This window comes from Ananas comosus, linkage group 14, assembly GCF_001540865.1.
Source record: "Ananas comosus cultivar F153 linkage group 14, ASM154086v1, whole genome shotgun sequence".
NCBI classification, from domain to species: domain Eukaryota; kingdom Viridiplantae; phylum Streptophyta; class Magnoliopsida; order Poales; family Bromeliaceae; genus Ananas; species Ananas comosus.
In genome coordinates this window covers 9,356,368-9,375,206 of record NC_033634.1, presented here as the reverse complement: position 1 = coordinate 9,375,206, position 18,839 = coordinate 9,356,368, and positions in this window count along the sequence as shown.

Sequence of the window (18,839 nt, the reverse complement as noted above, 5' to 3'; positions counted from 1 at the left end):
AACAAGCGATCGATCTCGAGCTGATTTCAAACCGAACACGATGTCATGGATTTAAGCTAAATTGCTCGTTTAGCCCATGCGGCGGTCGCCTTCCTTCACGAAGTGAGTAAGCTTACCTCTCTATTTGCTAAGTTAGGATCTACTCACCCTAAAGTAAGAATAAGAAAGAGAGATGAAAAAAGCTCTTCTATTATTTTGAAGTAGAGAATTACGAATGAGGATTCCGAGTTGGGGGGATGGAGGCCACATCTATTTAAAAGCCACTCGTTGTCCATAAAGCAAACAGAAAAATGCCAAGTGGCATGAAACTACAAGCCAAAAGGGGAGGCTATGAGCTCCCAATAGTCCTAGTAAATACACCTTCTAGAAACATAGAAACTCTATGAGAGTCCTCGATTCCCGCACCATCAGTCTTGAGATCCGTAGAGATGCTTCTGAAATATTAGGGCAAAACATCTGATAGATATCCACTTTGGAGTTTGAGTGATTGCAAAGAAAAATCTTGAAGAAAATTTCTAAGTCCTGACAACCTCCCCCACCTAATGCACAGATGCCCTCGTCGTGCGCTGGTGCTGGAAGTCATCAATCAACTTCTGATACTTCCAGAGAGTGTCAGCCTTCTCCCAGCTTGCTTCGCCATGTGGGAGGTTCTTCCACTTGACAAGGTACTCGATGCTTGGTGGGACGTCGCGACAACGAATGGTGCGATTGTCCAGCAAGGCTTTGACCACCTTGTCGATAGCAGTGGTCATGGTAGTGGGAGCGCGCTGTGACACGCCTCGACTCGGGTCCTCAACATCTTCGTAGTAGGGCCATAGGCAGCTAGCATGAAAGACATAATGGATTTTCAAGTTGGCGGGGAGTTGTAGTTTGTAGGTTGCCTTGCCCGCCCTCTTCACAATAGTGAAAAGCCCCTCGTACTTCTGCAAAAGCCCATGGTGCACTTTGCGAAAGGCCTTGAATTGTTGTGGTTGCAGCTTGACTAGGATTGGTCCCCCTTAGCAAACTCTAAGGGTCGTCACTTTGCATCAGCCCACTTCTTCATTTGGTGGGCCGCCTTCTCAAGATAGACCCTCGTAATGTCCCTCTTCTCCTATAAATGAGAGGTGAATTGGAGGGCCATGGGGTTGCAGCCCTGCTTGCCTGCAATAACGAAATGTGGAGTGAGTGGTTGCCTTCCTGTCGCCAACTCAAATGGGTTAAGGTTTGTTGACTCGCTCTGCTGCAAATTGTAGGAAAACTGGGCAACGTCCAAGTGATGCACCAAGTCTTTCTAGTTGGTACTAACATAGTACCGTAAGTACTCCTCCAGCAAGGCATTCACCTGCTTTGTTTGATCATCCGTCTGTAGGTGGAAGCTAGTGGAGAAGAATAACTCTGACCCAAGATTCGAAACACCTCCGTCCAGAACTTGCCTGTGAACCTAGGGTCGTGATCACTCACAATGCTCTCGGAGATGCCCCAAAGCTTCACCACATTGTTGACGAAGAGCCACGCCGCTTCTTTCGCTATGCAATCCGCTGGTGCTGCTATGAAGGTCCCGTACTTAGAGAGTCGGTCCACCACTATGAGGATGGACCCCAACGCCCCCACCTTGGGGAAGGTGGAAATAAAGTCCATGGAGACACTCCTACAGACACGTCGATGTAGGCAAGGGCTTGAGGAGGTCCCCTGGCTTCTGGCACTCCACCTTATCTTGCTCGCACACAAGACAGGTCCGCACGTACGCCTCCACATCGTTATGCATGCGAGGCAAATAGTAGGCGGCCTCCAGTAGTGCCAGGGTCCACTTCTGCCTCGGATGCCCAGCCCAGTTGAGAGTCAAGGCACTCCTTCATGAGCTCTCGAGAAGATTGCCCCATCTAGGCACATAGACGCGATGCCTCTTGGTGAGGAGCAGCCCATCACTAAGCTTTTACGATTAGATCAATATTGTTTTTCTTAAATTGCACGTACTGTGATTTATTAGTTTCACACCATAAAATAAATAAGTGGAGACTTGAGAAAAACATATTATTGAGTTCCAAAATTTTTTATTGATGTTTAGATCGATTTGGTTATTATTTTCTGCATTATTTTTAGATGGGTGATGATCATGGACCTAAGACATCTGTGATGTGATTATTGATGTATCTGTGATTTGATTATGGATGTATATGTAATGTTGTAATTTTCTAATTATGGTGTATTTTGTAAAATTACGAAGGGCCTGCGTGCCATCTTTATTTTAATTGGGATCTACGAATCCCTGTAATTTTGATTAGATGAAATTAGGGTTATTTGGAGAAGAATGCACATCAAGCGTTGATGGATTGGTGTCGCAAATCATGATGGCATCAAAGGATGTATCAGATCCAACAGAAGAAGATGGCTAAATATTTGCAAGCGAAATAATCTCAAGAGTTGAGAATATATGTGTATTACCCTATAGACCGATTTGACTCATCAGCTCGAGTCGAATAAGAAAAGTCCATGATCATCCCTAAACTGTGCAGTTAAATTTTGTGTATCTGATACCTGTGATTTATGTTATATGAGATGAAACATGTGATGATAAGACCGATATAATTTTAAAGTATTTAAACTCCCTATAAAATATTAAGTTGAAACAAAGGGGCATTTGATGCTCTATTGTGGCCTTCCACCGATCACAAGATGTAGTATTGTTTCAGCATTGAGTAGTCACGCATGGTCCCATGAGGCTACTTGTGTTTGAACTATGCGAACATCTTGCCATGGGATGCTACAATATGGCATTACCAATGGATCCAAGAAACCGTTTGCTGAGAGTCTTTTGCTAATTCCATATTTGTAGGAGAGGAGGATTAGACTTAACTAAGGTTGTTGTGCCAAAAAATCGTCCGGTGAGGCATAAAAACCTTAGAGGCCGAAGGACGGTTGGATTGCACATAAGATGTGTCAAGGTAAGATGTTACCCGTTCATTAAATTACGGCTTTCCAAAAAACTGTTCGGTGAGGTAAGTTGTAATTTATGAAACCCCAATCACTACTAAGAAATCTAACGGATGAGGATTTCCGTCTTTCTACTTAGGGAGTGTAGAAATTCGATAAAATTAGTAGGAGGAACCTTTTAAACTAAAAGACCCTAGTTTAATAGGTTAAAAAGAAAAATACTCATCTAACTAAAATATCTACTTTCTGTAGACAAAATGAATGCCTCTAACCCTTTTTCTCGCATAATGGAATCTAACTGATTAAACCGGCCATAATTTTCAAGACTGGCTTCGTAACCTAAAAATTGTTTTAGGTATTGAATGTAATATATGGATCCCGAGGATCTAAAAGGTAAGTAACACCTAGAGGGGGGTGAATAGGTGTAAAAACGGCAAACTCGAAAATCTCGATGCAAATAAAACAAAATAGCGAAAAATAAAAGAGCACATCGAGAATTTAACGTGGGAAAACTCCAAATCGGAGTGAAAACCCACGGGACCAATCACGCAAAGAAAATCCACTAAGAAAACATGAGTACAAGTGATTTTGACCAAAACACACGACTCAATTTACCAATTTCCCGTAGTTGATGATCTTAGCCGGTCCTCGATCGATAAGAATCCACCAATCGACCTTGCTGCAACTCCTCGCAGCGTCAACGCCTCAATTCCTCGAAGCGTCCACCGAATCCTCAGCTTCACGCGAGATCCACGCGCCGAACCTCCTTCCGGAGCTTGTAGAATCGAAGATTTGTGATGATTTGACCTTTTAATACCATAAGCTATGAGGGTTCACCTTTAATCAAATATCTACTTGATTCTCGTATGAGTTATCGAGTAAAACCGAAGAATCAAGCCGATTGTTGATTGTAGAAAACTCGTTATGTGAATTGAAACATTGAAAACGAAAAAACAAGTTTCTAGGGTTTAGAATATGTAAATATTCAGAGCCTTAAACTTTTTGATGACCCACATAGCTTATTTATATGTTTAGAAGACTTAGAAGTAGACTAGGATTGCAAAAAGTCTTTTTTTAAAAACCTGTGTCGTCCTCAGAGACCGGTCTTCTCGAGGAGACCGGTCTGTGAGAGACCAGTCTCTCAAGTGAGGAACCGGTCCCTCACTGCGTGACAAAAATCCCAACGTTCGGGAACCGGTCTCTCAAGCTTGAGACTGGTCCCTCGCTGCGCGACAGAAACACCATGGTTCGGGAATCGGTCTCTCATCACAGGGGACCGGTTGCATCAAGGTTCACGCAGTGAGGACCTTAGGGGAACCAGTCTCTTGACCTCAGGGACCGGTCCCAGAACACAGAAAAGTTCAGTAAAGAATGTTTGAAGTAATCTAAGCCTTCTGAACTTAGTCTAATTAGTTATATTCACCACAAATAATCTTTTCTTTATACCTTGGGTGTCGAGCTTTCCGAATGAGTCTTATTTCTTCAATTTGAATTTTTTTCTTCAAAACTTCTGCGATCAACACTTCAAGACTCCAACCAACTTTACGAAATTCGCCAACCTATAAAATCCTTAACATTGAAAAGCTTGATTATGTTCTTCAAGCTCCAATTCCCGAGCTTACCGCTGAGGCCACACATGAAGAAATTCAGGAGAGAGACAAGTGGATGGATGAGGACCAGCGTGTTAAATATTACATGCTGGCCTCCATGTCAAATGAGCTACAACGGCAGCATGAGAACTATGTTCATGCATAAGAGATGCTTACGCACTTACAAGAGTTGTATGGTGCACAAAGCCGAACCGCAAGATATGAGATATCAAAGCGGTTGCTTAGGGCTCAGATGACTCCAGGCACGTCAGTCAGTGATCATTGTCTCAAAATGACTGACGATATGGAGCAGCTGATAAACCTCGGCTTGAACCTGGACGCAGACTTGCAGATCGATCTAGTTTTGCAGTCTTTGCCAGAATCATTCTCTCATTTCATCATGAACTTTAACATGAATAAGATTCATGCCACTTTGTCCGAACTTATGAATATGCTAGTCACAGCGGAAAGCACATTGAAAACAAACGGGATGGCGATGGCTGTGGAGAGAACTTTGTTTTCCAAAAGAAAGTTCAAAGGAAAAAAAAAAAGTTTTCCAAGACCAAGTCATCGGGTGGAGTGAAGAAAGCCAATTATAAGAAATTCGACAAAGGCAAGGCTAACAGAAAATGTTTCTATTGCGGAAAAGAAGGGCATCGGAAAAAAAATTGTAAAAAATATCTTTCTACCCTAAAAGAATGTAAAGGACGGGCCTTTTGAAGGTACAAACCAAATGCTCATGTTGAGGCCGCCAATATGATTGGCTCTACTTCTTCTTGGGTATTAGATTCTGTATGTACCTTACATCTTTGTAATTCATTGCAGGATCTAAAGAAAAGTAGAACACTGAAGGATGGTAAGGTGGCCCTACGTGTGGGTAATGGAGCAAGCGTTGCTGTGTTAGCCATAGGGAGCTGTTCTTTGAGACTTTCTTCCATCTGGACATATTTTAGAATTAGAGAATTGTTATTATTTTTCTTTAGTTGTTAGAAATTTGATTTCTATTACAGCTTTAGCTTGAACTGGTTATCGTTTTATTTTTGAAACTAATGGTTGTTTTATTTATTTTCAAAATAAATTGGTAGCTACTGGTAGTTTACTTAACAATCTCTACTTTTTTAATTTGGATAGAAATGTTTCTAATATTGAACATAAAGAGAATAAGAGACCTAGAGATCAATCTGAACCAAAAATATCTATGGCACCTTAGACTAGATCATACTGCAGAAGATAGGATAAACCGACTGGTCAAGAATGGGCACTTGGGAACTTGTGCTTTAGAATCTTATCAAGTTTGTGAGTCTTGTCTTCAAGGCAAAATAACCATGCCACCCTTTGTTGGACAAAGAGAGCGAGCCACAGAGTTACTTGCCCGTGTACACTCAGATGTGTGTGGACCGTTTAGTGAAACGTCTCAGGGTTGTTATCTTTATTTTGTGACTTTTACTGATGATTATTCACGGTATGAGCCTGTGTTTCTTATGAAACACAAGTCTGAAACCTTTGAAAAGTTCAAAGAGTTCAAATATGAAGTAGAGAAGCAGACAGGAAAAAGTATTAAAGCGTTTCGATCAGATCGAGGAGACGAATACCTTAGTGTCGAATTTCTAAATTATCTTAAAACAAACGGTAGTCTCTCGCAATGGACACCTCCTGGAACTCCGAATTAAATGGAGTTTCAGAAAGAAGGAATCGTACTTTATTAGATATGGTACGATTAATGATGAGCTTCACAGACTTACCTTTATTTCTTTGGGGTTATGCTCCATTAACTGCAGTCTACATTCTAAACATGGTGCTTTCAAAATCTGTTCCTTGTACTCCTCATAAGATGTGGTTCGGCTAAAAATCGGGTCTCAATCATTTAAGGATTTGGGGATGCCCAGCTTTTGTTAAAAAACTTAGAATAGATAAATTGGAGGCTATGTCGGATAAAGAAAGATTTATTGGTTATCCCAAGGAGTCTATGGGATACTATTTTAATCTTCAAAATGAACAAAACGTGATTGTTAGTCGACACACAATATTTTTGGAAAAAGAGTTTGTCCGAGAAGGTGGTGCCGGAAAGGAGATAGTGCTCAAAGAGATGGTCTCAAATGAGCAAACAATTTCTCTAAAATAATCTGAACAAATTATTCAAACTAAACCCACTATTATTCAATTACCTCGAAGATCTGGTAGAATATCCCAACCTCCAGAGAAATATTGAGATTTCATTACGGAATGCACGAAGGAAATGTTCCTCATTGGCGATAGTGATCGCAGGGATGATCCTACCAGTTACGAAGAGGCGATGTCAGACATCGACTCAATAAAATGGCAAGAAGCTATAAAGTCCGAGATGGACTCAATGTATACCAATCATGTATGGACTCTTGTTGATCCACCAGAAGGTATAGTACCTGTTGGTTGTAAATGGATTTTTAAGAGAAAGATTGGTGCAGATGGAAAAGTAGACATGCAAGGCGAGACTTGTAACAAAAGGCTACAATCAACGAGAAGGTCTCGACTATAAAGAAACATTCTCTTCTGTGGTCATGCTTAAATCCATTCGAACATTACTTGCCATAGCCGCATACTATGACTGTGAGATCTGGCAAATGGGCGTAAAAATTGCTTTCCTCAATGGATTCATAGAAGAGGACATATATATGCAACAGCCTGAGGGATTTGTGTCCGATAGCCAGAAACATAAAGTATGCAAGCTTCAGAGGTCCATTTATGGATTGAAGTAGGTTTCGAGGAGTTGGAACATACAGTTCAATGATGCAGTCAAAACGTTTGGCTTCGTGAGAAATCAAGATGAACCTTGTGTTTACAAGAAGACTAGTCGGAGCCAACTTGTCTTCCTCGTATTGTACATAGAACACATTCTTTTGATTGGAAATGATACAGGTTTGATGACCTCTGTCAAGGTTTGGTTGTCCCAAAATTTCTTAATGAAAGATCTAGGAGAGGCAGTCTATATCCTTGAAATTAAGGTCTACAGAGATAGATCTAAGAGGCTAATCGGTTTGTCACAGCAAATGTACATAGAAGATGTGTTGAAAAGATTCAACATAAAAAATTCCAAAAGGGGTCTTCTTTCTCTTAGACATGGAATTAATCTTTTCAAGATGATGTGTCCTAAAACACCTGAGGAAAGAGAGCGCATGAGCAGAATTCCCTATGCTTTAGCAATAAGGAGTCTCATGTATGCTATGTTATGTAGAAGACCGGATATTACGCATACTGTAAGTGTTACGAGTAGGTATCAGTCCAATCCAGGTGAAGAACACTGGACTGCTGTGAAAACTATCCTTAAGTACTTGAGAAGAACTAAGGATTTGTGTTTAGTGTATGGTGGAAATGAGCTAACGTTAGAAGGCTTCACAGATTCAGACTTCATGTCGAATGTTGATGATAGAAAGTCAACATCAGGACATGTTTTCATATTGAATAGTGAGGTTATCATTTGGAAGAGTTCCAAAGGGAATACAACAGCAGATTCCACTACTGAGGCAGAAGACATTGCAGCATCTGAGGTATCAAAGGAGGCAGTTTGGCTTCGAAAGTTCGTCACGGAACTAGGAGTGGTGCCTCTTGTCATATTGGATGCACACAATTCCTATTGTGTGTGACCGCATAGGTCCATTACCATTCGGCAGTGGAGTTCAATATCAAACTCTTTAATATTGAATTAGAACTCTTTTAATCTATGGCATAATTTATTTTAAATAATTTTTTACTTCTCTCACTGTCCATGAGTGACACCTAGCAGTAAATCACGGCAATCTAGAATGATGATGAATAATGAACCTTTCCGCTAACAGTTATCATGTGATTAATTCCTTCAAACACACAACGTCCCGATCGGACTAGAGCTATGGTTACTCACCAAATCTTATTATTCGATCATATGACTAGAATATCTAAAACCGATTCAATATAGTAACATAGCTGGAAACTCTTTCCACACATTACGTACCCTGGCCAGGGATTTTCCGAGTCGAGTCTGATAGTCTACATAGGACGTTCTCTCTCAATATTGAGAGTGTTGAATCCCTTATTGCGCACTCTCATGCCTTCCCATATAACTACTATAGCCAATCAGTACTAAATGTAGACCAATGATTAGAGTCTAAGTATTAGTACAGTCAAACGATAGCAATCTATATGTGAAGCAACCATGATGCCTCAGGTTCGAGGAGTACTTCACACCACTGTAGCAAAGAACTAGTCATTGGCGAATATGGAATCATGTGATTGTTCAATTAAATGGTTACGCTCAGTGTACTTGTTCGCTAACAAGCACATGCATGCTTACTTTAGTGTCCTTACACTAATGACTTGAGATTCGTCACCTCAACTTAGAAGTATAGCATACACCGGCCTATCCGAAAATATCATTGCCCTTATGATATTCCTATGACTAGGAGCGTTTAAGAATCTTGTACAAAGAAATATATATCTCAAATTCCTAACTCTTAGGAATATATTTTCTTAACAAAGATTCAAGGGACGATTCATGTAAATATATTGTACTGCTAACAATAAACATGAATACAAACTTGCCGTTTATAAAATAAAGAAAAAATACAAAATATGTCCATAAACCTATGTCACCGATTGACTTTAGGGTATATCACTAACCATCTCCCACTAACACTAATGCCAATCGCTCATGCATCTCATACCCATTCTTTCTAAATGCATATCTAGTTTTTGAAGTGTGAGCGGCTTAGTAAGAGGATCCGCAATATTGTCCACGGATGCTACTTTCTACACAACAATCTGACGTTCATCCACAAATTGTCGGATGATGTGGTAGCGTCGATCTATATGCTTGGACTTCTGGTGAGACCTCGGTTCTTTAGCTTGCGCTATAGCTCCATTATTGTCACAGTAAAGTGGCATTGGCTCCTCAATATATAGAAGGCACCACTCCTAGTTCCGTCACGAACTTTCGAAGCCAAACTGCCTTCTTTGATGCCTCAGATACTGCAATGTATTCTACCTCAGTAGTGGGATCTGCTGTTGTATTCTATTTGGAACTCTTCCAAATGATAGCCTCACCATTCAATATGAAAACATGTCATGATGTTGACTTTTTATCATCAACATCTGACATGAAGTCTGAATCTGTGAAGCCTTCTAACGTTAGCCCACCATACACTAAACACAAATCCTTAATTCTTCTCAAGTACTTAAGGATAGTTTTCACCAGTGTTCTTCACCTGGATTGGACTGATACCTGCTCGTAACACTTACAACATGCGCAATATTCGGTCTTGTACATAGCATAGCATACATGAGACTCCCTATTGCAGAAGCATAGGGAATTCTACTCACGTGCTCTCTTTCCTCAGGTGTTTTAGGACACATTATCTTGGAAAGATTAATTCCATGTCTAAGAGGAAGAAGACCCCTTTTGGAATTTTCTATGTTGAATCTTTTCAACACATCTTCTATGTACATCTGTTGTGACAAACCGATTAGCCTCTTAGATCTATCTCTATATATAGACCTTAATTCTAAGGATATAGGCTGCCTCTCCTAAATCTTTCATTAAGAAATTTTAGAAAAACCAAACCTCGACAGAGGTCATCAAACCTGTATCATTTCCAATCAAAAGAATGTCGTTCACGTACAATACGAGAAAGACAAGTTGACTCCCGCTAGTCTTCTTGTAAACACAAGGTTCATCTTGATTTCTCACGAAGCTAAACGTTTTGACTACATCATTGAACCGTATGTTCCAACTCCTCTGAAGCCTGCTTCAATCCATAAATGGACCTCTAAATCATCCCTGCGATCACTATCGCCAATGAGGAACATTTCTTTCGTGCATTCCATAATGAAATCTCAATATTTCTCTGGAGGTTGGGATATTCTACTAGATCTTTGAGGTAATTGAATAATAGTGGGTTCAGTTTGAATAATTTGTTCAGATTATTTTAGAGAAATTGTTAGCTCATTTGAGACCAACTGTTTGAGCACTATCTCTTTTCCGGCACCACCTTTTTGGACAAACTTTTTTTCCAAAAATATTGCATGTCGGCTAACAATCACGTTTTGTTCATTTTGAAGATAAAAATAGTATCCTGTAGACTCCTTGGGATAACCAATAAATCTTTCTTTATCCGACCTAGCCTCTAATTTATCTGTTTTAAGTTTTTAAACAAAAGATGGGCATCCCCAAATCCTTAAATGATTGAGACCCGATTTTTTGCCGAACCACATCTCATGCGGAGTACAAGGAACAGATTTTAAAGGCACCCCGTTTAGAATGTAGACTGCGGTTAATAGAGCATAAAAGAAATAAAGGTAAGTCTGTGAAGCTCATCATTGATCGTACCATATCTAATAAAGTACGATTTCTTTTTTCTGAAACTCCATTCAATTCCGGAGTTCCAGGAGGTGTCCATTGCGGGAGAATACCGTTTTCTTTGAGATAATTTAGAAATTCGGCATTAAGGTATTCGCCTCCTCGATCTGATCAAAGAGCCTTAATAGTTTTTCCTGTTTGCTTCTCTACTTCATATCTGAACTCTTTGAACTTTTGAAAAGTTTCAAACTTATGTTTCATAAGAAACACAGACCCTACCGTGAATAATTATCAGTAAAAGTCACAAAGTAAAGATAACCACCCCGAGCCGTTTCACTAAACGGTCCACACACATCTGAGTGTACAAGGGCAAGTAACTCTGTGGCTCGCTCTCTTTGTCCAACAAAGGGTGACTTGGCCATTTTGTCTTGAAGACAAGACTCACAAACTGGATAAGATTCTAAAGCACAAGTTCCCAAGTGCCCATTCTTGGCCAGTCGGTTTATCCTATCTTTTGCAGTATGATCTAGTCTAAGGTGCCATAGATACTTTTGGTTCAGATTATTATCTCTAAGTCTCTTATTCTCTTTATGTTCAATATTAGAAACATTTCCACCCAGATTTAGAAAGTAGAGATTGTTAACTAAACTACCAGTAGCTATCAATTTATTTTGAAAATAAATAAAACAACCATTAGTTTCAAAATAAAACGATAGCCAGTTCGAGCTAAAGCTGTAACAGAAATCAAATTTCTAACAACTAAAGAAGAATAATAACAATTCTCTAATTCTAAAATATGTCCAGATGGAAAAAAGTCTCAAAGAACAGCTCCCTACGGCTAACACAGCAACACTTGCTCCATTACCCACACGTAGGGTCACCTCGCCATCCTTCAGTGTTCTACTTCCCTTTAGATCCTGCAATGAATTACAAAGATGTAAGGTACGTGCAGAATCTAATACCCAAGAAGAAGTAGAGCCAATTATATTGGCCTCAACGATGAGCATTTGGTCCGTACCTTCGGAAGAACCGTCTTTCAAATTTTCTTTTAGGGTAGAAAGATATTCTTTACAATTTCTTTTTCAATGCCCTTCTTTTCCGCAATGGAAACATTTTCCTTTAGCCTTGCCTTTGTCGGATTTCTTATACTTGGCTTTCTTCACTCCACCCGATGACTTGAACTTGGAAAACTTTTTCTTTCCTTTGAACTTTCTTTTGGAAGACGAAGTTCTTTCCACAGCCATCGCCATCCCGTTTGTTTTCAACGTGCTTTCCGCTATGACTAGCATATTCATAAGTTCAGACAAAGTGGCATGAATCTTATTTATGTTAAAGTTCATGACGAAATGAGAGAACGATTCTGGCAAAGACTGTAGAACTAGATCGATCTGTAAGTCTGCGTCCAGGTTCAAGCCGAGGTTTATCAGCTGGTCCATATCGTTAATCATTTGGAGACAATGATCACTGACTGACGTGCCTGGAGTCATCTGAGCCCTAAACAACCGCTTTGATATCTCATATCTTACGGTTCGGCTTTGTGCACCATACAACTCTTGTTAGTGCATAAACATCTCATATGCATGAACGTAGTTCTCATGCTGCCGTTGTAGCTCATTTGACATGGAGGCCAGCATGTAATATTTAACACGCTGGTCATCATCTATCCACTTGTCTCTCTCCTGAATTTCTTCAGGTGTGGCCTTAGTGGTAAGCTCGGGAATTGGAGCTTGAAAAACATAATCAAGCTTTTCAATACTTAAAATAATTTTTAGGTTAGGAAGCCAGTCTTGGAAATTAGGGCCGGTTTAATCGGTTAAATTCCATTATGCGAGAAAAAGGGTTAGAGGCATTCATTTTGTCTGCAGAAAGTAGAGATTTTAGTTAGGTGAGTATTTTTCTTTTTAACCTATTAAACTAGGGTCTTTTAGTTTAAAAGGTTCATCCCACTAATTTTATCGAATTTCTACACTCCCTAAGTAGAAAGACGAAAATCCTCATCCACTAGATTTCTTATTGGTGATTGGGGTTTCATAAATTACGACTTACCTGACCGGATAGTTTCTTGGAAAGCCGTAATTTAATGAACGGGTAACATCTTACCTCGACACATCTTATGTGTAATCCAATCATCCTTCTGCCTCTAAGGTTTTTATGCCTTCCCGGACGACTTCTTGGCGCAACAATCTTAGTTAAGTCTAATCCTCCTCTCTTACAAATATGGAATAATCAAAAGACCCTCACCGGACGTTTTCTTGGATCCATTGGTAATGCCATATTGTAGTATCCTATGGCAAGATGTTCGGATAGTTCAAACACAAGTAGCCCTATGGGACCGTGCGTGACTACTCAATGCTGAAACAATACTACATCTTGTGATCGGTGGAAGGCCACGATACAGCATCAAATGCCCCTTCGTTTCAACTTAATATTTTATAGGGAGTTTAAATGCTTTAAAATTATCTCGGTCTTATCATCACATGTTTTATCTCATATAACATAAATCACAGGTATCACATACACAAATTTAACTGCACAGTTTAGGGATGATCATGGACTTTTCTGATTTGACTCGAGCCGATGAGTCAAATCGGTCTATAGGATAATACACACATATTCTCAACTCTTGAGATTATTTCGCTTGCAAATATTTAGCCATCTTCTTCTGTTGGATCTGATACATCCTTTGATGCCATCACGATTTGCGACGCTAATCCATCAACGCTTGATGTACATTCTTCTCCAAATAACCCTAATTTCATCTAATCAAAATTACAGGGATTCGCAGATCCCAATTAAAATAAAGATGGCACGCAGGCCCTTCGTAATCTTACAAAAGCAGGCCCTTCGTAATCTTACAAAATACACCATAATTACAAAATTACAACATTACATATACATCCATAATCAAATCACAGATACAACCATAATCACATCACAGATGTCTTAGGTCCATGATCATCACCCATCTAAAACCTATGTAGAAAAATAATAACTAAATCGATCTAAACATCGATTAAAAATTTTGGAACTCAATAATATGTTTTTCGCAAGTCTCCACATATTTATTTTATGGTGTGAAACTAATAAATCACAGTACGTGCAATTTAAGAAACACAATATCGATCTAATCGTAAAAGGTTACAAAATTTCAATCAAACTGTATAGATCGTTAATATTTTACATAAAATATGAGAACCGGCTCTGATACCATTGTTAGAATTTATCCGGTACAAAAAAAATAAAATTCAAATCACAGCGAAAATTAATATTGTACCTTTTAAAATTTTTCGAAAACTGAAATCCATATTGCACATGACTAAAATCGAAAACAAATCAATCCAGTGCCGGCGGATCATTCTCATGATGCCTTAAGTCCGAGGAGTACTTCACACTACTGTAGAAAAGAACTAGTTACTGGCGAATATGGAATCATGTGACTATTCAACTAAATGGTTACGCTCAGTGTACTTGTTCGCTAACAAGTGTCGGATCGTTGGCGCTAACCATTAATCCCAAAAGCTCGAGCTGTTAGAAATACGCAACCAATTCACTTAAAGCGTACAGAAACAGCGCCCACGGGTCTCGATTGTGACTCGGCCCACCTGGCCTCACGCCACTTCGAACATGACTCGGCCCAACCCAGCCTCACGCCATTTCGAACATGACTCGGCCCACATGGCCTCCCGCCATAGGGCAGGATGCTGGCCCATTTAAGCCAACAATCCCCCCTCCAGTACCTGCACACATTTGCTGTCACGATCCGGGACCGATGCCAATTTGGCCTGACCCGAGCACGTCAAACAGACGTCGAACGGACAGAGTTTCCCCTATCCGCCCAAGGCTCATCACATGTACATTTTCATCAATAGAGAAAAGCACTAGCGGAAACATACACAAACGGCTTACACGAGGGTAAGCAATAGCCATTAGTGAAAGAAAAAGGAAACTAAACATTCACAAGTAATATGATTCATTTTAGACCATATACATTGCATCCATCTCTTACATTTAGGATTCTTTGCATTTCATTACATAATTCCATCATTTCTTTCTTACATCACATTTACCTCAAAATAAGCTTTACATTCTTTTCTTTACATTACTAATCATCAAGTACAAAAGATGAACATGGGGTAGCTACTAACAAAATGTAACCCAACTTTGGTGGCCTCTGACTAAGGCGCGATACCTTTACCTCGGTCGCTCATCGGCTCGCTCGGTCCCGGCTCTGTGAAAATAGTGGGGTGAGAACTACAACGAAGTTTCCAGTGGGTTCAGCCTCAACATCACCGACTTTCCCACTAGGACTAACTCAGGCATAATAGAAAGGATAAGTAGGATATAGTAACCAATCTATAACATGATGCTAATATGTCTGAACAAATAGCAAGAAATATGCTCAACATTAAATATATGCAGATATGCAAATTCTTTCGTTATTTATCTTTACATTTGTTCTTTGTTCTTTATTCTTTGCTCTTTGTTCTTTAATCTCAAGGCTAACCCGGGGGTATCGCCACATTGACTTGCTTCACATTAAGTCCATCATCGCAGGAACTCACCCGCTAGGACCGTCCTTACGGGTCTACTCCAACCCGGATGCATAACTCCGGAGCGCATCGCCCGAGGGGGAGCGACCGCCCTCGAGCACGGAACTCATAGCAAGCATGATTGAAATCCTTAACTCAAAGGATTGTATGTTCAATCTTGACTTTACACTAACTCTAGTGTTCATTACATCACTTTATGTTGCCACTCTAGCAATCATTGCTCTTTGCATTTCTTTTACTTTTGCTAACTCTAGCAATCGCATTCTTTAGCTTTACACATTCTTATTCTTTATACGTTCTTTATTGCTCTCTTTACTTTAGCTTTAGTGATCGTCATCATTCTTTATATCACTTCGATTCTTTGCTTCATACTAACTCTAGTGTCACTTTACTTTACATTATTTAGATGCCACTCGATCTATGTCACAGTGTCACTCTGTTCTTTTGCTCACTTTGGGTGCTCACATTTTCTCTCATGCATACATCTAGGGTTTTTGACATTATCAAGTTCTCAACCATCTCATTATGCAAGTTGTGCTCACAATCATGCAATCATCACATTTCATCATTACTTTACCCTAAAATGCATGCAACAATATATAGAACATATGCTCAAAGAATGACACATTAGGCATAGAGAGAATTTCAATGAGTTTGAAAAGCACCACCCACCTTATAGGTCCCTTTAGGTGCTCCGATGATTTTCTCGGGATTTTTAGGTTCTTCGTTCTTTACCTGCGGCAAAACGAAGCCAACTTAGACCATTTTGCCCATATCTTTCTATAGACTTTTCGTAATGCTCTTCCGAGCGCACCAACGCGTCGGAAATACCCCCAATTAGGTTTCTAGAGGGTCAATTGCACTTAGAAACCCTTATGAGCAAAAGCCCCAATTTGGGTGCCCTAGCTCCAATGTATATCAAAACCTAGGGTTTGATTTCTTTGGGAAGCAAAAGCAGCTTCACTATACTCTAAATAGTCTATTAGAACCATCCCTAGGCTTTCCAAAACCCTAGATTAGATTTCACCATTAGAGGTGGGTTGAAGCTCACCTTGAGCTCAACCATAGTTTTGATCTCTAAAGAAGCAAAAAGAAAGCTTCAAGGACTCTAAATACTCCATTAAAACCATTTCTAGGTTAATCCAAACCCTAGTTTGGAATTTAGCATGAGAAGGGGCAAAGCTTACCTCTAAACTTGCTCCTTTTCCAAGCTAGAGAAGGAGAGGAGAGGTTTTCTTCTTCTCCTTGTCTTCTTCTTCACCTCTTGATCTTCTTCTTCACCTTCTCTTCCTTCTTTTCCTTCATTTCTTTCTTCTTCTTCTTCTCCTTCTTTGTATTCTAGAGAGAGAAAGAGAGGAGAGAGTGTGAGAGGGAGTGGAATGAGAGAAAAGCCCTCATGTCCCTCATACATAACCATTGGGTTGCAAAAATGCTAATAAACCCCTCAACTTTCATCTTATTCAACTGCCTGGACTGGGCAGATTTCGGGCTCGGGGATCGGTCTCCCCGACTAGGGACCGGTCTCCGAGAGCTCTCCCAGCGCAGCCAGAGCTGTTGCGCGCAATGCGACCGGTCTCTCTCTGGTGGGACCGGTCTCTCGGGGACCGGTCTCTCAGGCAGGGACCGGTTCCCGAGAGCTAATTCCTCAGGACTTAGCCGATTTTTCGGCTGTCTCATTTCATACGCGTTCGGGGACCGGTCTCTCCCACCAGGGACCGGTCCCCGAGAGCTGAAAATCTGCAACTTTGCAGAATTTGATTCTTTAGCTCTCGAAAACCTCCCGTAACTCACTTTTAATCATTTTAACACCTTCAGACTTTCCGAAGTGTACCGTTCTCGCACTTGGGTCAATTTGACTGAAGTTCGACATTTTTATTTTTTGAATTTTCGGTATATTACATTTGCAGCATGCAGGAATCGAACCCGTGACCTCCGTCTCTGATACTACTTGTCGGATCGTTGGCGCTAGCCATTAATCCCAAAAGCTCGAGCTGTTAGAAATACGCAACCAATTCACTTAAAGCATACAGAAACAGCGCCCACGGGTCTCGATTGTGACTTGGCCCACCTGTCCTCACGCCACTTCGAATATGACTCGGCCCAACCCAGCCTCACGCCATTTCGAACATGACTCGGCCCACATGGCCTCCCGCCACAGGGCAGGATGCTAGCCCATTTAAGCCAACAACAAGCACCTGCATGCTTACTTTAGTGTCCTTACACTAATGACTTGATATTCATCACCTCAATAGCAAACACCGGCCTATCCGAAAATATCATTGCCCTTATAATATTCCTATGACTACTAGCGTTTAAGAACCTTGTATAAAGAAATATATATCTCAAATTCCTAACTCTTAGGAATATATTTTCTTAACAAAGATTCAACGGATGATTCATGTAAATATATTGTACTGCTAACAATAAACATGAATAAAAACTCGCCCTTTATAAAATAAAGAAAAAATACAAAATATGTCCATAAGCCTATGTCATCGATTAGCTTTAGGGTATATCACTAACTGCTATTGGGGTAAAACCAGATTTCTAGAAGGCTTACGATAAAATCAATTGGTCTTTCTTTAGAAAGGTTTTAGAGTTGCTGGGTTTTAACAATAAATGGTGCGAATGGGTCAGTGAATGTGTCAGTAACTCTAAGTTGGTCATCCTGGTTAACGGCGTAGCATCTAATTGGATCAAATCTAAAAGAGGAGTGCCACAAGGCGACTCTCTATCTCCTTACCTATTTCTTCTTGTGGTCGAGTGCCTCGCCAGAATGATTGAAAGGGCTAAGGAGTCTAATCTTCTCAAGGGAATTGGAGCCATGACAGATAGCTCCATAACTCTAATTCAATATGCTTACGATATTTTGTTCTTTTGTGAGGCGAGAAAAAGATTTATGAATAATCTTAATTCTTGTGGAATCTTTTTGAGTAGGCTTTTGGAATCAAGATTAACAAAGAGAAGTCCGAATTATTTTATATGGGGAGTAAGAGTGGAAAATATAGTAGGTTCGCTAATATCTTGCAATGCAAAGTTGGAAAGTTGCCTAATAAGTATTTAGACCTACCTTTGACCTCCAAGGCACTTAACAAGGAAGATTGGGTACGTGTCAATAATAACTTCCAAAGGAGAATTGACGGCTGACAAGCTAAACTCCTCTCCAGAGGAGGTAGATTAACACTGATTAATTCAGTTCTCTCTAACCTACCGATACATTTTTTTCTCTATATTTAAAGCACTGAAATGGGTTTTAAAGCATATGGAGGCGTTGCGAATGGATTTCTTTCGGAAAGGATGGGTGGGCTATACAAGGGGAGTTTATATGGTTTCTTGGAAAAATATTTGTATGAGTAGAATGGAAGGAGGCTTAGTGTCAAAGATTTAGCCACCATGAATGATGCCCTATAACTAAATAGTGGTGGCATTTTTTTGTTGAACGGGAACTACAATGGATTAAACTAATTAGAAGCTTATATT